This window comes from Oxyura jamaicensis, chromosome 4 (assembly GCF_011077185.1).
Source record: "Oxyura jamaicensis isolate SHBP4307 breed ruddy duck chromosome 4, BPBGC_Ojam_1.0, whole genome shotgun sequence".
Taxonomy (NCBI): Eukaryota; Metazoa; Chordata; class Aves; order Anseriformes; family Anatidae; genus Oxyura; species Oxyura jamaicensis.
Window position 1 is genome coordinate 58,564,808 of NC_048896.1, and position 19,897 is coordinate 58,584,704.

The 19,897-nt window shown below is 37.4% G+C and overlaps 1 long non-coding RNA gene across 1 annotated transcript; it reads right to left on the bottom strand.

Annotated features, from left to right (window-relative positions):
• Positions 1-8,254: 8,254 nt before the first annotated feature.
• LOC118167085 lies at positions 8,255-19,576 on the bottom strand. The gene is made up of 3 exons (XR_004750922.1): positions 19,408-19,576; positions 16,208-16,391; positions 8,255-9,765 (listed from the first exon to the last, which is right to left on the bottom strand). It is a non-coding gene; the product is annotated as an uncharacterized LOC118167085 (long non-coding RNA).
• Positions 19,577-19,897: the final 321 nt, after the last annotated feature.

A 19,897-nucleotide genomic window follows, 5' to 3' on the forward strand; every position in this document is an offset into this window, starting at 1 on the left:
CATAATTTATTCAGAAAGTAATGTCAAAATCCTTTGGCTAGTCCATTAGGAATGAATAATTTGACAAGTTATTGATTATAGCTCATTTCTGTATTAAAAGAAAATTCAGCACGAATGCAGCTAAGCAGAAAGATACATAACTGACAATAAAGTGTCATCATCCTGATGATGAAAATCTTTTTTATGCATAGATATACATAGCCCGTGTTCAAGGATTATTTTGAGTGATGTTTACTTACTACATAGCTTTTAAACTTAAGACACATAAAATAGAGGCGATCACCAGCAGAAGCTAAATAATTAACACATTTGACCCCAGGATTAGTAATTTATTTAGGAAATTTTATTTTCTAACAGAGAAGGTCCACCAAAGTAGAGTTCAGCTTCAACCTCAGCTGTCAGCTTTTAGAAGATTTTGATTAATTTTCCTCCATAAATTCATTAAATTGGCTAACTTTGATACAGGACAGTAAAAGCAACTACAGCCTTTCCATACACATTTTGGACTAGGTTTCCAGGTATCTATCTGTATTCAAACAGCTGAGGAAGGAACAAGAAATGGTCCTCTTTATACTGCTTCACAAAGACATGTCGTAATAGCAATTTTCCCCAGAAGTAAATTAGCTGAAAAAGGGATGGGGCCACAGTTCACATAGGGAGTGTGCATAATGGAGCTGCTACCTCAAGGTACACTGAAAAGGCACTTAGAAATCAGGTTTTTATGAGTGCTTTTCTTGTGGTAATGTGAATCAGCACTATTTCCTGTACAATTCTGTCACATGAAGCCACAGTTCAGCCACCTTAACTTTGAATAACAGAGAATTACAGATTCAATGTTTTCTTCATCAAAAGCTCTACTTCACCAGCCATAATCTTCTCCTAAGTATCTGTAATGCCAACCTAGCATCTGCAGGAAAGAGCACTCTGCCTCCTAGAGACTAAATCACACATTTTTTTCTTTTCCACTATTGACCTGGCCACAAAAGCTAAGTAAGACAGTAAGTAGACTTTTCCTTGGTAAAACGTCCAGTGTATTACCTTCCTGACAAATTTTTGTCTTACTGGCACATTTTGGAAGTAAATGGGACCTACTTCTTCATGTAATACTCTTCCTGAGAAACATCTAAACATTGATTTAAAATAATATAAAAATAAAAGACCTTACATACATGTATGTGGGTATAAAGATTTTAAGTTGTTTTAAAGCTAGGGGACTGGAATGAGAAACTCTGTGTATGAGAATGCAAAATGATCTGAATTCTTATCAGTATGAAAAGGCACCTGGCAGAAGTACCCTCTTTACTCTTTATTCTTTCTTTTCATAACAATCTCTAGCTATCATAATTAAAGGTGAAACAAATCAGAGATTTTGTGAATAATTTGCACAGAATATTAAATTTCATTATATGCAGTTGCTGCATTGCTGCTGGCAACATGTTTCGATGCTCCTAGGTACTGTTTCCTTCAACCTCCACCTGCCCTCTCAGGGACAGCCCATAGTCCTGCTATTACTATACTTACTTTCTTAGACATCCCACCACTCTTCACTACAACCTCCTCCACAGTTTCTTCTTCTAGTCATGACCTTTTTTTTTGTTGTTCCTCTCTGAGTGAGGCAGTACATTCCTCAGCATACCTTTATGCTTGATTTAACAACATGTTAAAATCCTGTAGCCTTAGTGATTTCACCATGCATTTACCTAGCCTCATACTGAAAATATCTCTTCCTGCTCCCTTGATATTGTTAATTATGTCTTCTCTTTTTTTGTCAGTACTTACAATGACACTTTTTTGACAAGACTTACATGTATTACCTGCACCCATTTTGTATGTGGAAACTGTGAAAGTATCTATAATACTTAGGCAATTATTGATACTCATTATATGTAACTCGTTCTTATCCTTTTCCAACCAGATTCACAATATAGGGCATGAAAACTTGAAGGATTCTTACTCTGTAAAATCTGCTTTAAAGACTGAGAAAAATCAAGCTGATCCTTTTAGGGTCTAACACGGGACCACATTCGCCATTCAAGTAGTGAATGTAAGTGTTTGAGAAAGAACCAAACTACTCACTCGTTCCACTGGTTTGAGATGGTAAGCAATTTTTTCCATATTCTCAATGATCTCAAACTGACAAAGAAAGTGGCTTGTTTTCCTGAAGTAGTATGCACTGATTATGATCATCCGACACTTTATCTGTATCTGTTATCAACTGTCCAATGCACTATGTATAAATGTTGAAACATAAAGCATCGTGCCATCTCAAGTGTACTAATCTCAATCAGGTTTAAAAGACCTCTCCGAGTTATAAATCCACACAGAACAGTAAATTCTTAGTATTGACACATGCAATTAACTCCTTATAAATTTCAAAATGTATAAAGAAATATTTTTAATGTAAATTATAGCACTAAGTCTTATAAAAGTGATCCAAGAGGCTCTAGAAAGGATTTATAGCTCCACAGTTAAGCCATCTTCAGTTTTTTCCTTCTCTCAAACTTCCTGAAGTTTAAGCAAAAAAGACTAAAATAAACTGACCAAATAAACAACAGATTAAATCCTTGCCAATCCCTTGAGTAGCTTAAGTAAACATTTCACAGTATATGATACATGTGACTGGAGAAGGGCAATGACTTTTGTGCTGGAAATTATTGATTTTTTTATTTATTATTATTAAGACAAGCCCTAAGGCTGTTTGTGGATTATCATTAATGATATTAATAATATCTCACTCCAGTAATTTCCCTTTCAACACAAGTTACTGCTGTCTCTAACTCTTTAGCCGTAATAAAGTCCTTGTCATTCTTTTTTTCCTAAGTTAACTATTAATTTATCATACAGTTACCAGATCAGAGACTGCTAAGGTCAGAATAGATGGGATTAACAACACTTTATTTAGTAAACCAGGCACTATTAATGAAAGATTTAATGTGTAGGGGGCAAACATTTTGTACGCTGATGTAGAATTTTAACTCATTTTCCTGTTACCATAGAAAGCTGTAAAGCTTTGCATTCTTTTGAGGGCTTATAAACCTGCAGCTGCCTGGACCGTGATTTCCCTTTCTTGTAAATAGAAGAACTCATTCTTTTTTATTTAAAATTCTTGTTACATCTATCATTCCATGTTATTGTTGTCTAGGCCTTCAAGCCTGTTCTGCTTTTTCTGGTCTATGTTGGATACAGTTGTCATATTCTTGTTCCATTTACCAACCTACTCTAGCTAATAGTCCATATTATTGTTCTATTGAAATGTTTTATTTAGGGATCTTTAATCTCTCTCATTGTTACAAAGTCTTTATTGCTTCTTTCATGGTTCTTTTAACAGATAAGCTAACTTTGATACTTGTCACACATTGCTTTTCTAGCTTGACTTTTGGCAGTTCCCTGTGAACCACACAAGATTCTTCGTTAGTCCCTTTCTTTACCCACTTTCATATGTTTTCTATTTGGTTCTACCATTCTCTTAGCTTGCTTACTTGTGATTTGTAGTGCTTGCCCTGGATTTGGGAGTTTTACACTTTTGACTGAAATTTCATTAAAACTTTCTCCATTTTTAAACCTTTGACCAACTCGGTTCAGCTGGCTTCCTCAAGTAGGTCTTCTGATTTCTGATAGGTTGCCTCTTTGAAACTGAAAACTTTAAGACCTTGTGGGGTTAACCCAGTAAGCAGCTCTCCCTCTGCCGTCCCAGTGGGATGGAGGAGAAAATGGGAAAGACAAAAGTGAGAAAATCTGTAGGTTGAGATTAAGGCAGTTTAATAGGTAATGCAAAGGTACACTCACAAGCAAAGTAAAATAAGGAATTCATTCACTGCTTCTCATCAGCAGGAAAGCATTCAGGCATTTCCAGGAAAGCAGGGATTTATTAAGCATAACCATCGCTTGGGAAGATACACACTGTAGCTCCAAACATTACCCTCCCTCCCTCTTTCCCCTAGCCTTTACTGCTGAGGATGACATGGGATATCCCTTTGGTCAGTGCAGTCAGCTGTCCTGGCTGTGTCCCCTCACAGATTCTGTGCACTCCCAGCCTCCTCACCGTCAGGGCAGCATGAGAAACAGAGAATGCCTTGCTGCTGTGCAAGTGCTGTTCACCAATAGTTAAAACATCAGTGTGGTATTGAGCTTCTATAACACACTGAGAATAACACACTGAGACTGCACAGGAGGGGGCTACCTAAACACGTTCTATTTTAAAGTTCACCTTGGGTCAGAGGCCTGGAGCAGAGACCCCCACTCGTGGTTCAGTTCAAGGAACATATAGCCTTAGAGGCAGACAGAGGAAAAACAGATACAGAAAGTATCATGTAAACCCAGATTTTAACAGGCTTCAAAGTCAAAATATGGCAATTTCATTCTTGATTCCTCTTTCCTTCCAGAACTGTGATGTTACAAAAAAGACAATACAAGGACTCCGTAATAAGTATGAAGTCTAACTAACAGCTTTAAAAGGATATAAAAAAAGCTATGTGGGCATCAGCATGAAAAATAAAGATTCTTTGATGTGTGTCATCTTTTCATTTTAGCAATTAAAATGGCTTTTGAAGCTCTTTGGCATTTAATTTAAGCCTATAGAGTATAAAATTATGCCTTCCCTTGCAGATAGTCCCATATTTAGCACAAACAAGGTCATAAGGATCAACAGGCTTAGAAAAAATAGTAATTTAAGTTTTCAAATATATAAACTTAATTCCTTTTATTTAAGAACTTACCAAAACTATGACATACAATTGTCCTTTCTTCTTTTTTTCTAGCTGCATAATCAGGGCTTCCTGATGCTTGTTAACATCTTTTTACATAAACAGAAACTGAGAGATTGAGTAACTCTTCTTTTGTATATGAAACACACACAAACAGGAACTCCACATTCTGTCTAATAGAAGCTCTGTCTAATATGTTGTCTGCAGGACTCCCCACCAGAAACATGTTTTCCTATTAAAAATGTTGTGTTCCAGCCTTATTAACAAGTATTCTGACACCTCTGTATCCGAATGACATCTGTGTGTCTTAAATATGAGACAACTCAGAATGTATGGTTAAATTTTTCATTTGATCATGCCAATTTAGAGGAACTTTACAAAGCAGACTTTAAAGTATCTGCCATTTCAAAATCATTAGATTATTTTATAAAGTTACATAAAGAATTACCTGCATATATAATATGAAATAGGAAATGTAATTATTTCAGTTGCGCGTAATCATCTTCAGTAGCATTCTCTAGTAAAACTTTCAGTCTAGCGTATTATCTCACTAGATATAATAACAGTCAGAATGCATTTTGACAGCAATAGTATCAGTATGCATCTATTAGGTACCGCGGCTAACTAATGTTTTCCATCATTTCCTTTTCATAGAAAGTTGTGTTGTAAACTGCATGCAAAGAAAAAAAAATACCTTTGTGTTCTAGTTACACAGAGAATAATATTTTCAACAGGAGAAAAAATATATCATGAAAGTATAGTATTTTTAAATCTCAATGCACACACACACATACACACAAAAATCAAGTTCTTACTTTGCTTCCTAACTACTTTACTATACAGCACTGTATTTTAACAGTGGTACCAGCAATGTACTAAATCAGATTTAGCTAACAGGTGCTCTCCAGGCTGTGGACAATTACATCATAAAAATGTATTACAGTGCTCACTCCTGGGAGTAAAGATTTTTGCTATAATAGTGAAATGTATTATATGAAGTGGAATTTCTAATGGACTTCAACAGAGCTGGTGGCTTGAATGCATAGTGATATATCAGGGGTAGTGCCACAGAAGAAAACCTCATAGGAAGAAGATAATTTACTTAGTAGAAACACTTATGCTTCCCACTGCATACATTTACTACAATAAATCAATTGGACAACATGTTTCCAGTTTGCATTTGCACTAAGCATTTTTAACTGTTAACACTGTGGATTTTTTTTTTTTTTTTTCATTATGTAGTTTCATTTCCATTCATACTTCTGAAAAATGAGAAAATAGAGGAATACACAAAGCTGGCAGATTTAAATGAGTCTTTAAATGAGAAGTACTTCAGCATCAAAAATGATTAAGACCAAATTGTTTGCACAACCTTTGCTCTCACCACCGTCAGCAACAAACAGTACTAATAAATGAGTCATGTAAAACCACTTAAACTTAATTCTGGAAAGAAGGGAAATTTTTCCTTGCAAATTCATGTCTGAACTTCTTTTTAGCCAAGTTACCATGTTAAGGAACACAGTTTGAATTTAGTTTTTGTTTTTAATCCAAATGTTTGTAAATGAGTAAGATGATACTTTCAAGAGATCAGTAGCTTTAGTTCCCTTCTTGAGATTTCCTCTCTTCAACAAACATTTTAAATACCTAAACATTTTTTTATATTCTATGCTTTCAAAAATACATGTTTCTTTACTTTTAACTGAAGGAAATCATTTTATCAGGCATAATCGCCTATTTCCCTGCCTTTCAATTATGCCACATTTTGTGCATACTTGCCATAAATCTTAATATTGCACTGATCTTAAAATTAGGTCTCACGTCAAAATACAATTCAAAACTTCTCAACAGGTCTCAGTGAACTATTTCCTCTGTACAACTGTCACTGTAGTCTAGTATCCCACATCCCTCTTTAATCCTCTGCTTATTGCATACATTTTATATCAATTTTTACCATACTTATATTCTACCGCGTCCTTAGTGCTTTATTCATTAACAATTCTTTATTCCATATGTTTTTCTGTCACACTGGACTGTGAGAATTGTGTGGGCTTCCAATATTTTTATTTGTTGTTGTCTGGTACTGAGTCCAGTAAGTCCAATTTCAGGAGGCCTAATGTATGTGGTTGCAAACAATGAACAAGTTACCACCCATTCTTCTAATTATGCTGTAAAAATACAAATGGGAAGATAGAAACTGTTCATCGATATGAAGGACCTAGCAATATTCTCTTAGATTTTACAGCAGGTGTTTCATAAATATCCACTTATACCCTATGCTAAGTGTGTTAAAACAAACTAAACCATTTCATTTTCCACGTGTTTACCAAGGTTTCCACAACTTTGTGTGATAGAGAAGACAATACCCAACTTTTAGAAATACAATCTAAAGGTCAGTTATAATCTCACACACAATGCAAACAAGAAACCATACTTCTAAGCATGACCTGCCTCTCAGAGAAACTGTCAATAGAAACATTAAGACTCCTCCTCAGTCACAGAACATCTATTTGGCATTTGGCACATACTATCAGCTTGAGTAATTTATCAAAACAAAGTAAAAGTAGTTTAATGCAAAATGACAGCTAGAAACCAAAGCAGAACATCAACCTAGTACGACAGTCTCCTCAGCCCAGCACACCTATCAGTGCACTCTCACACCTGACAGATTCAAGTTTAACCAGACTGATTCATTATAAGGACATGAAACTGTTGGAGAGTGTCCAGAGGAGGGCTACGAAGATGGTGATAGGCCTGGAGGGGAAGACGTACGAAGAACAGCTGAGGTCACTGGGCCTGTTCAGCCTGGAGAAGAGGAGGCTGAGAGGAGACCTCATCACAGTCTACAACTTCCTCATAAGGGGGTGTCGAGAGACAGGAGACCTTTTCTCCATTAACACCAGTGACAGGACCCGCGGGAACGGGGTTAAGCTGAGGCAGGAGAAATTTAGGCTTGACATCAGGAGGGGGTTCTTCACAGAGAGGGTGGTTGCACACTGGAACAGGCTCCCCAGGGAAGTTGTCACTGCACCGAGCCTGTCTGAATTTAAGAAGAGATTGGACTGTGCACTTAGTCACATGGTCTGAACTTTTGGGTAGACCTGTGCGGTGTCAAGAGTTGGACTTGATGATCCTTAAGGGTCCCTTCCAACTCAGAATATTCTATGATTCTATGATTCTATGATTATAAGCCATGAAGGGTTACTTTCAATCATGTGCAGAGAATTCTTGTCTGTCTTTATCAAAGTCTGGTTGTTTTTCTGTTTTCTTCCTATCTGTATATTTATAGTAAGCTCCACCAGGCTCGAGGCTCTCCTATCATCAGTCCTCTCCAGCTATGTAGCTCGTACACAGCAGGAGGAATCCACTACTTCAATGAAATGATCACTTACAGCTTGCTTTCTTGCTTTTGTTCAGGAGTTGCTCAAACATCTAACAGCTACAATGAGCTAGAGCCTCCTGCTTCAACTGATGTTTTCACAAGTGCTTTTTCTGAAATGGCACAATCATAGTTTTTTTTTTTTTTTTTTTTTGTTTTGTTTTGTTTTTTTTTTTTTCAGGCAAGACTTGAATACCCAAAGTGTTATCTTGATTTATAAGTCATTTACCTCCATGTAATAGTTTGCACTGTTCCAACTATCTCTTGATTAGTCAATGAGAGGTACATTCAAAAAAAAAATTGCCTTAGAGTGCTTCAGGAGTCTTGTTTTGCAGAATTTATTTGCTTGGTTTTATTGCCTGGATAAGAATCGCAGCATACCAATTTGTAGAGAAATCTCAAATTTAAAAACCTGTGTCTGCTGGGTAGGTGGCAACACAGATGTTGCTACTTCAGTACAGAGTTAGCAGTTTGGTTTTCTGATCTGTGTGTAATATTTATTTTCTAAAAATAGCTCTTGGAGCAGTAAAAAAATGCATTAACATCACCAAATTATGTTGATTAGCAGCAATTGAAAACCTGTCCAGTCATTTGGAAAGGAGTGAACTAGTGGTCACAAGAACATTTCAAGCAAAACACAAAGGTGTTATAAACAGGAGAAAAACACCACAGCATTCTGCAAAACAATGTTATGATATTTTATGTGCTTTTGTATATTCCTATTACTTCGCTATTTTTACCATTGCTCTGTTCATTCCCTTTATTGGCAAATTTCAATTCCTTATTATTTAATGCTTACTGCAATAAAAAGTAATTTGAAGAAGAGAATAAAGACAGAAAATCAGAGTCACAGAAAACTGAAAACATTGTCAGAAAAGAAACTATTTCAGAGCTTTAATTACTTTTTTTTTTTTTTTTTTTTTTTTTTTTTCCTGCTGCTTTTTCTATTATGGCTTGAGTCTTCTTGTGAGAGCTGAATATTTTTTTTCTGATGAAGTATTGGGTGTCCTAATATTATTAAGTATTGAGTATGCTTTTCACTTCTACTTACTATGTTTCATGCAGTCACATGCTAGAAATCTTGTAAGGTGGCCAAAATCAAGAAAGGTCACTGCAATTGATAGGGATACGCCTTTGCTGTCCCTGTGAGTTTCTGGAAAGGGGAAGGCATCATTCAGCTGGAATTCTAAAATGCGTGTAAATGACTCTTCTGGACATTTTCTCTTTTTTGAAGTGAAAAGGCACATTTCAGAAATGATATGTTTTAACATGCTTTTCAAGTGCTCAGAGGTTCTAAATCCTATATTCAGTTCAAATTGGGATACTTTGTATTTTGAAGGAAGCACAGAATCGCTTTCTTGACAACGTACGGCTACATCTCTTTCACAACACTCTATATAACATGTATTAATTTCAATGTTTTAGCAATTCTCTAAGTTGGGTATCCCTAATTTCTGTATTTGCCAACATTTGCTTAGTATCTACTTCCTCTAGTGGAAATAGTTTTCACTTGTTTTGTCTTGAAAAGCTCATTAATGATATATTTATTAATCTCTAAATCATAAATCTTTACTGTTTTTTCCTATGCTCAGTTCAGACTCATCTCCTAAGGAGTTTGGTCTCTCAAGATCTGAAACTTTGGGCCAGCCTCTGCCTCAGGGTCAAGCCTCCCCAGTCTTTCCAGACCTATTCTACAGAGAGAAAACAAAATACAGCAAGACAAAATTACTTTTTGTTCATTTTCTTTGCCAAGACTGGAAACAGAGTATCTTGCCCAGAGGAATCACTTTATGGGTAAGTTGGAAGAAGCCCATACAAAACTCACTAAAATACTTTGAACTTATGGTCCCACATGTGGCTACTTAAATGGTGTTTACTAGAACGATAGGATACATGAAATCAGATTCCAGTTTAAAGGAAAAAAAATAAATAATGGATAACTAAAAGTTAGAATTTATACTAACAAGAAGTTTAAGCAATTCAGTGTCCATCACTTTTCTAGGAAAAAAGTAATTAGCATGCCTTCAACAATCTACATATATCAGAGTGAGCAATTCCATCCACCATGTCAGCAATTTCAGTGCAAGGGGAATAAAGATAGGGTTGTTTTGATCTCTGCTGTTGAATTTCTGCTGTCCGCCTTCATCATAAGAACTACAGAAGAACTAATGAAAAGGAACAGAAACCATATCCTTAGTTGGCTATGATTCTCCATTTACATCTTGATTTTAGGGATTCAAAAGTCATGGAATGAAATTTTTGACACATTCAAGTACCAGGCTTTGAATGGTTGTTGAACAGAATCTCCTACACTTTTTTTCTTCCCCCCCCTCCCCCCCCCCTTTTTTTTTTTTCTCTTCTCCCTTAATACATATAATGGAAATATAAGAATAGAGCATCATAATCTAAGGACTGTTTTTTATTTATTTTGGCATGTAATCTTAATATGTCATTTAACTGCCAAGGAAAAAAACATTCTTACTGGGGCCTATGTTCAGTTCTCCAGCTGCTACAGGCACACGCAAAGTGTTATCTCAGTGTGTGCGCACAAGGAATTTCAGTCATTTAAAAACACCCAGTCAGCATGATTGAGTTGTTGCATTAAAAGCTACAAAAGCCCTCCTGTTTCAAACTGTTAATAACATAGTAGAGAGTTGGGGCTCTATGAAAAGCAATACACACCAAGTCAAACAGCCCGGATAATGGCGAAGAGGAAGCTAACACATAAATAAATTACTTGGGCAGGCAAAGAACAAATCCACAGAGAGAGGTGGTAACATATTGTCAGAAGACAGCTTCGGGCAAAATAGGTGAAAATCACAAAGAAAAGACATGAGGCACAGAAAGGGAAACAAAATTGCAGAGGAGTAGCAAAAGCAAAGGCCTAATAGTTATTCTGACTAGGACAAGTTGACAGCATGCCAAAAGAATTAGGATCTAATCAGTCTGCAGGGCTGAGGACTGTTTGGAAGAAGGAGAAACAGATAAATGGAATATATGAAGTTAAAAAAAAAAAAAAAAAAAAAAAGGCAAAGGAACAAACTGATTTTGAAGGGAATATTATGTACCTGCCAAAAGTCTCTTGACAGAGAAATGGCAAGACAGACAATTTCTGTGGGTACATGACAGCTGGGTCATCATCTCCTCCTCACACGCAGATAAGGCTGCCGCCATTTTTTTTAAAACAACCTTTCAAAGATACAGGGCAGTGCTTGTCCGTCGCAAGTAAGCAGACTAAATAATTTGGAACATTAGCAAACACAGGTAACTCTGGACAGCAGTAAAACACAAATGATTTTATAAAACATATTTCACCTTACTAAAGGAGAGGTGACTGAAGAAGTGTAAATAATAGCTGCCTTGCACTTGTGAGATATATTGGGATGCAAAACACCATCAATCTACACAGATCTCCACAGTTTCTGATACTGAGTCCTTGTAAAAGCTTCAAATGAAAATTCATTAACTAGTTTCAGTAGCTGTCTACCTTCAGCCTCGAATCTGTTGCTTCCTTCATCATAACTTGATATATCTTCTCAGAAAAGCGGGATCAATATTTTAGACTAGCCCAAAAACTTGGTAATAATTTTGGAAAAGTGTAAAAGCAATTATTTGTGGATTTGCATGACTGCTGAGTGGGAATACTATCAGTATGTGCTTAAGTCACAACCTACAACTGGGAATACTGTTGTTGGCCATGACAGATAGGAAGTCCAGAGTCACCTAAGACACTGAAAGAGGATGCCATAGGCCTGTACTCAGACTCTGAAGGTTATGTTACTTTCATTTTGGTGCTTAATTATAAATACAAATCTGTGTCTGACTGAGCTTTCCTGTGTGACTTTTCATTTGTGACACATTCTTTGTGACTGTAAGACCAACTAAGACGCACATGCCCAGGTTTTTTACTAAACTGTAAAACCACCTCCCATCTGAAGAAGTCACTTTGATCATGACCGTTTTAACTAAATTAAATGACATGCATTTATTTTCTATGGCATATATACTTCATAGTATCTCAGATACTACTCTGTGGTAAACTTAATTAAACATCAACATTTTAACAATAAACATTTTAACAACAGTAAGTAAAGTACACACAGATTACACACAGAATTTCTAGGTTGGAAGAGACCTCAAGATCATCGAGTCCAACCTCTAACCTAACACTAACAGTCCCCACTAAACCATATCCCTAAGCTCTACATCTAAACGTCTTTTGAAGACTTCCGGGGATGGTGACTCCACCACCTCCCTGGGCAGCCTGTTCCAAAGCCTCACAACCCTTTCAGTAAAGAAGCTCTTCCTAACATCTAACCTAAAACTCCCCTGGCGCAACTTTAGCCCATTCCCCCTCGTCCTGTCACCAGGCACGTGGGAGAACAGGCCAACCCCCACCTCTCTACAGCCTCCTTTAAGGTATCTGTAGAGAGCGATAAGGTCGCCCCTGAGCCTCCTCTTCTCCAGGCTGAATAAGCCCAGCTCCCTCAGCCGCTCCTCGCAAGACTTGTTCTCCAGACCCCTCACCAGCTTCGTCGCCCTTCTTTGGACCCGCTCAAGCACCTCGATGTCCTTCTTGTAGCGAGGGGCCCAAAACTGAACACAGTACTCGAGGTGCGGCCTCACCAGAGCCGAGTACAGGGGGACGATCACCTCCCTAGCCCTGCTGGTCACACTATTTCTGATACAAGCCAGGATGCCGTTGGCCTTCTTGGCCACCTGAGCACACTGCTGGCTCATATTCAGCCGACTGTCCACTATCACTCCCAGGTCCTTCTCCGCCTGGCAGCTCTCCAACCACTCATCTCCCAGCCTGTAGCTCTGCTTGGGGTTATTACGCCCCAGGTGCAGGACCCGGCACTTGGCCTTGTTAAACTTCATGCAGTTGACCTCAGCCCATCGGTGCAGCCTATCCAGATCCTCCTGCAGAGCCTTCCTACCCTCGAGCAGATCGACACACGCACCTAACTTGGTGTCATCTGCAAACTTACTGAGGGTGCACTCAATGCCCTCGTCCAGATCATTGATGAAGATGTTAAAGAGGACCGGCCCCAGCACCGAGCCCTGGGGGACGCCACTAGTGACTGGCCTCCAACTGGATTTGACTCCATTTACCACAACTCTTTGGGCCCGGCTATCCAGCCAGTTTCTAACCCAACGAAGCGTGCGCCAGTCCAAGCCAAGAGCAGCCAGTTTCTTGAGGAGAATGCTGTGGGAGACGGTGTCAAAAGCCTTGCTGAAGTCAAGGTAGACCACATCCACAGCCTTTCCCTCGTCCACCCAGCACGACACATTGTCATAGAAGGAGATCAGGTTCGTCAAGCAGGACCTGCCTTCCATAAACCCATGCTGACTGGGCCTGATCGCCTGCTTGCCCTTCAAGTGCCACATGATGACTCCCAAGAGGATCTGCTCCATGAGCTTCCCTGGTACTGAGGTCTACATGCTACTAAAGTAGCATGTTGCTGCAGCCATGAAGCCCTACAGTACAGTATTGCCATAGGTAGGAACAGGCATTAGCTTCCTACCAAATTTGCACAGCCTCAGGACTGAAACTTGTCAGATCTGCTCTTTCTGAGCTCTTTGCAACCTGCTGCAGGTTTGGTTTACTTGTTTCAGTTGTGACTGCATTTCTAATTGACTGGGTGTTTATGGCTAATTTATTTTACTTCTGTTTATCTTCAGGTGGTACAACCAAGTATTTATACAGATAGCAGTTAAAAGCAGTTATTCTGTATAGCATGGGGTACTTTTGTCTCTAACACTGACACAGTGCAGAGAAACACTGGTCAGGTACAACCACTGGCTTCAGGACCTGGGGACAGAGGACATGCCACAGGGGAGTCCAGGCATGGAATGACAGATGGGAAACAGGCACAGAGACCTCACAGACATAGACAACTTGTCCATGTCTAATAATAATAATAAATAAATAAATAAATAAATAAATAAATACCGCAAACCTGGAGCAGGATAAATCTGGCTTTAGGGATAACAAAGAAAAAAAATAAATGTTATCTAACATACATAGAAGTCATCATGAAAAAAAAAGAAATTTAGATGTTAACGGAACTGCAGACCAATGAAGAAAGAGGAAGGTGCAAAAGTGAATTAGCAAATATATCTAGATAATCCTGAGTGGATCCTGGAGGGAAGAAGATGAAGACATTGACATGAACAACCTGGTATTCCTCCCTGCGAAGGACTCCAGATGCTGCTGACTCACCTTAACTCTCCAGCACCAGAACCAGCTGCAGAAAGGAGGAGCACAACACCAGGAAAGGGGATAGAAACTAAGAAACACATAAAAATCTTATCAGTATTATTACTCTGAGTTCTCTATAACAATTAGATCTGGACTAACAAAGATTAGATTCTGATGACTTCAATTATAACAATAAATACTTGGCTTTACCTACCATAAACAACATTTCAAATGCAACATCACATAAGAGATGCAAATTTACAGTTACCTTTCCTATAATTAAAAGTCCTAATGGATTTCATGGTAGGCCCTTCATATAATTACATGAACTGCTAAACATTAGGTAATGAGCCTGTGTGTTTCAGCTGGTGCCTTAAGTACTGGAAAGAGACTGTGGACATTTAGCTGGTCTTCCCGAGAAACAGGATGTCCACCAGACTCATGATGCAGCTAAGCTCATTTAGCAGGAGGAGGACTGACCTGCTTAGTTGAAAAACTTTCCTAGATTTAACTACCCCTTCTGCTACATTTGAGGGAGGAAAGTATCTCCCTGAAATGACTCTTAAAGGAACACTTGAAAGCATAAACAAACATAAACATGCTTGTTTGTTTGCTTTTATTATTTTTTTTTTATTCTAAAAGTGTTGCTGAAGATTTACTCTGAGTGATGTATATAATTTATGGCTGACAATAGAGGGTGATTTCAACTAGAAAATGTGCCAAAGAGCCTATAGTCAGGAAAAAAATAAAATAAAATATAATAAAATAAAATTAAATTAAAATAAATAAAATAAAACCATCATTTTTCTTAGAAAGAAATTTTAGAGAAAGAAAAGAAGATTCTTACAGATCTTACACTTGTGTTTTAATTTTGAGCTCCAAGGGTGGTTCAGTACACATTATGTTTTGAAATCCCTCTACAGCACAAATTAGTGTGTGCTGTTTTCTGTATTTCTGTTTTGCTTTACCTGGCCTCTTAGAAATAACAACATTTGCTCTACAGCTCAGTTTAGGATCCAGCACTGTAAAAAAAAATCATTTCTATAAAGATTTGCTGCCCATTATCACTTCTTGCTTCCTGAAATTGCCTCCTCTCTGTTTATTGGTTTTGTTTTTTGTTCTGTAACAACACTGTTTGAAATACTGAAAAGGATGTTTCAAAATCTGGAGTATTTTAGTTTGAAGACCACTGATCTTTAAAATTGCTTTCTGACTCTGATAATCCCAAAGGTTACTGTGTTTCTTCTTTCAATGATAATTTCTCAAAATAGGTTAGCCTGAAACAGTCAGTAAACAAAACCATAGTAGTAGAGGCTAATCCTAATCCCACTTCATTTCACCAACACCTTGCAGTTTAGTAGATCAACACCTGAAATAAAAGTTTCAGATATTTAGGAAAGAAAAAAAAATATGTATTTAACTGGCATTACTTTATGTGGAACCAATAATTGGTAAGAAAATACAACCCCTTTTCATGTTTATGTCAAAGATTTTATTTAAAAACGTCTATATTCATTTTAATATTTACTTTTTAATTGACTACACTATTCCTCCCAAACCATAGATATCTATCAGCGGGAGCAAGAGAGAAGAAAGGAGAAAAGTGGGTTTAATGTATTACCAATGTTCTTGGTAATTATCTTACATATCAAATCTGGTTACTGTGTGAATGTTAAATGGATCACCAAGTGCAAGCACTTGGATTTTATCATTCCCTCATATATATCTTGCTGTGATCAAAAGCAATTCAATGTAGTGCTGGTGTTATACAAAAGAATATTTGAGGGCACTGATATCCTAGACATATCTTCCTGTGATTATATCTTCCCAGCTGTTTATCTTTTAGATACAGCAAGTAGCCATAAAAAAAAAAAAAAAAAAAGGACAAATATACAAATATAGACACAAAGTAAAATTTCTTACTGAATTTAGATGACAGAAGAGTAGATGTCTACGCCTTTGCTAAGCTTTCCACCTGTGCAGGGAATGGAGGCTGTAGTCTTTTTGCCAAGGCGATTCATCTGATCATCTACTTCAGGACCTTCCTTAGGATGAGATGAATCATGTATTGGAACTGCTTAGTATTCCCTGTCTGCTCTAAGGGGACCTTAGGAGATGAAACACATCTCAGATACTTTAAAATAAATTGAAACAAGAGCATCATTAATATTTTGTATTAATTAATAGGAAAGACTAAGCATATAAGTTTGTTGCTACTAGAGTGAATGATTGATTATTGTAATAGGTTTCTACTATTAGAAAATAATACTTTTTAAACAATATCCAATTATCATTATTTATTAGAATACTTAGTTTTTATTTTGAGATGTTGATCAGTCCTTGTAAAATTTATTTAGTGCAGAGTATACATTTCAAATTCCATTTTCTTCATTTCTTCACTGTCCTGTACGTAATTGTGTGACTACTATCGGTATTATTTTCAGAGATTTTAAAAATAGAATGGTATTTTTAAAAATGCAATGCTAGTATTTCTTAACTGCTCCACATTATGACAACAATTTAGATCAGGATTTTCATGCACTGAACATCAGTTCTGCTCAACAGAAAGCAGCAAGACAGCATTATAACACTGGTTCTTTACCTCCTACTACTTCAGAACTACCATAATGCCTTGTAAAATGAATCTCATGTGACACTGAGAAAAGGTATAGAAACAAAGCCTGTAGATCTGCATTCAGAGTGGGTCCCTCCTCGCACCTGGGAAATGCTTTCAGGCAGTCAGACTTTCAGCCACTATTTTCCTCCACCATTTGGGTGGCCAGGGCACATGGTAGGAGCTGAGATTAACAGATTTCTTGAACTCCAGTGTTGATGGCAATGCCTGTGTGACCTAACGTGTTTAACAAATGAGTGCATGGCCACAAGAGAAACTACATCTCTCTGTAAGTAGACCTTTTCATTTCCCCTTGAATTCCCATTTTATTATCTTCTCATAACGATCACTAACCGGGTGTTTATCCAATCCTGGATACTAACCATCAGGTATGATTAACAGTTCTGTGCATTCTAAAATTTATCAAAATGTAATAAAATAATACTGAGAAGAAATTGAAGGCTTTTCAACTCACTACCCTAAAATGAGCAATTTTACCATGAAAGCTGCTAGCCTAAGTTCCTCACCCTACTTGGTTTAACAGTGGACTTGGCAGTGCTAGGATAACAGTTGGACTAGATGATCTCAGAGGTCTTTTCCAACCTAAAGGATTCTATGATCCTATCAATTATGAGGACAAAAATGAGTGATATCTTTGGAGCAGTCTGCTGCTCCAAGCTATTTGAGAAGGAACAAAAGGAAAACTCATGTTGATGAGTGCCAGCTGTGGGCCCGTATGCAGAAGTCCTCCCAAGTAAAAACCCAAGCCAAAGCTCCATTTTGAACAACTGCCCAGGATCTGAAAGATAAAGGAAAGCTGACATAAGTACATGCTGAATGAGCATTAGGTAGCAGGGTCCTGCTAGGGCTGCTCAGACACAAATGCAGTAGAGCAGGATTGGGATGAACCAACAAAGAAACACAAATTATTTAACAGCTGGGTATTCTGTTTTCTACAGTCCACTCAGCTTTCTGGACGAATCAAGGGTGAAGAGGAAAAATAGCATGTTGCATTCATACCCCCATAATTAATATTCATCAGGGGCTGATTTGGAATGTTCTTTGAAGAGCAGATTTTAAGTTCTCATATTTTCTACTGTGTCAGTGTTTGCCTTTGGGTTGCAATGATCTTTTAGCAATATTTCTGTATGCAAAATATATCTACCTATCTACACACCTAAAATAATCTGCCCAGTCTTTTATACATCAAAAATAAAAAATGTATAATGTGTGTACTTTTCTCTGTGTAAGAATAACATATTTCAGGAATTTAATGCAGTGTTTTTATTATCTAGCAATTATGTAAGTTACGATAAAATACTGTAGTTCAATTTCTCATATTTTACAAAGAGATTATGAATGAAATTTAAAAATGTTATTTTATGTCTGAAATTCTATTTATCTTTTAATTACAGATTAGTCTGATTTATTAAAGTCATCTACAAACAACATACTGTCAAGTACTGTCGATCCATTGAGAGCATCACCACATATGTATTTGTTGTGGGGAAAAACCAATTCCTCAAGGTACGTTACAAAAAAAAGAAAAAATAAATAAAAAGCTGTAAGAGGAATTGAAGGCTTCTTTTAAACATGGTAGCTTGCAAAACTGTCAGGCTGAGTAAAGTGAACACAGGAAGATGTTACAGTTGGCTTATTGTGACAGAGCACTGATATTTTCACCCTCTATGGCAGATCATCCTGGGATCACATTCCTGAGGATGTACTAGGTTAGGATGCAGTATGCAGACCTGCTGCAGCAAAGAATCTGCTTTGACTAATGAGCAGAATGGCAAAAAGAAAACAAGATCTGACAGTTCCTTGATACTAAATGGTGTGACCTAAGCCCATAGCTGTCAAGGTTTTTGCACTGCCAGGAGGGAGATCTGGGGGTTTAGAGCAAGAGAAACAACTATAATGATTTAGGCTTAACCTCAGCAGTGCCCTGTACCATTATATAATGCTGACTTACCTTGGAGTATGCTAGTTAAATATTTTGATAAATGGAGGAAATAAAAGTTACTGGTCCCAACAGTTCCATTGTACATAAATAAAAGAAATAGTTGATAAAACAGCATGAAAAGGCAGGTAGGTAGCATATAATTATTCCCCAGATGACAGGAAATAAAATGGCAGCGTAAATCTACTAAAAGGTGTAATTATCTTCAGGTACCAGGCCCACATGAGACATTATCTAGCATCTGCAAAAGCCATAACATTGTCTATTTTCACCTGCTGCATTCATAGCAAATATTGCAACAAATGGCTAAAAGCAATAGGCAGCTATTGCACAAGAATCAAGTACAAAGGAAAAGAAAAATAACATTTGAGGTTTGTGTAAGGCACTGAATAAGAGCTGATATGACATGTTAGACTCACTGGGCAAGGAGACCAATTAAACATGCATGGTATTCTTCAGAAAACGCACTGCATCTTGCTTGTGCTCAGAGGTACAGTGAAAATATTCTGCCGGGTTGCTGACAACCAACAAGTTACCCAGGGCCCTTACACAGTTTCCTTTCTGTCCTCTGAAACACTGTAGTGACGGTAATCATGACATCCTGCACCAATCATGTCCATCGGTCCTGGCACCTCTCCCATCTGCTCAGCACAGGTTGGCATCCTACAGACACCTTGCATGTTCAGTCAGGCATGCCTCAATATTAAAAAGATGAGATACATCACTGCAAAGATGCCAGTCAAAAGGAAGCAAAAAATAATAATAATAATTTTTGTGCTCTTTTTGTGTGAATGTGAAAATGGAGATGTGATACTAAGTGACATCTATCAATGTTCACCGATGAGATAGGACATGCATCTCCTATCAAGGGAATATCTCTGCTCAGCTGGTTGTGCCTATGAGATCAGAAGCATTTACATGATCTGTAGAAAAAGGAGCTTTCAGGAACAAATTTTAATAAATAGCCTGAAGAGTACTTGAAGTGCCTACAAAAGAATGAAAACAAAGAATCTTTCTTCCATTAAAATAGAAAAAAAAT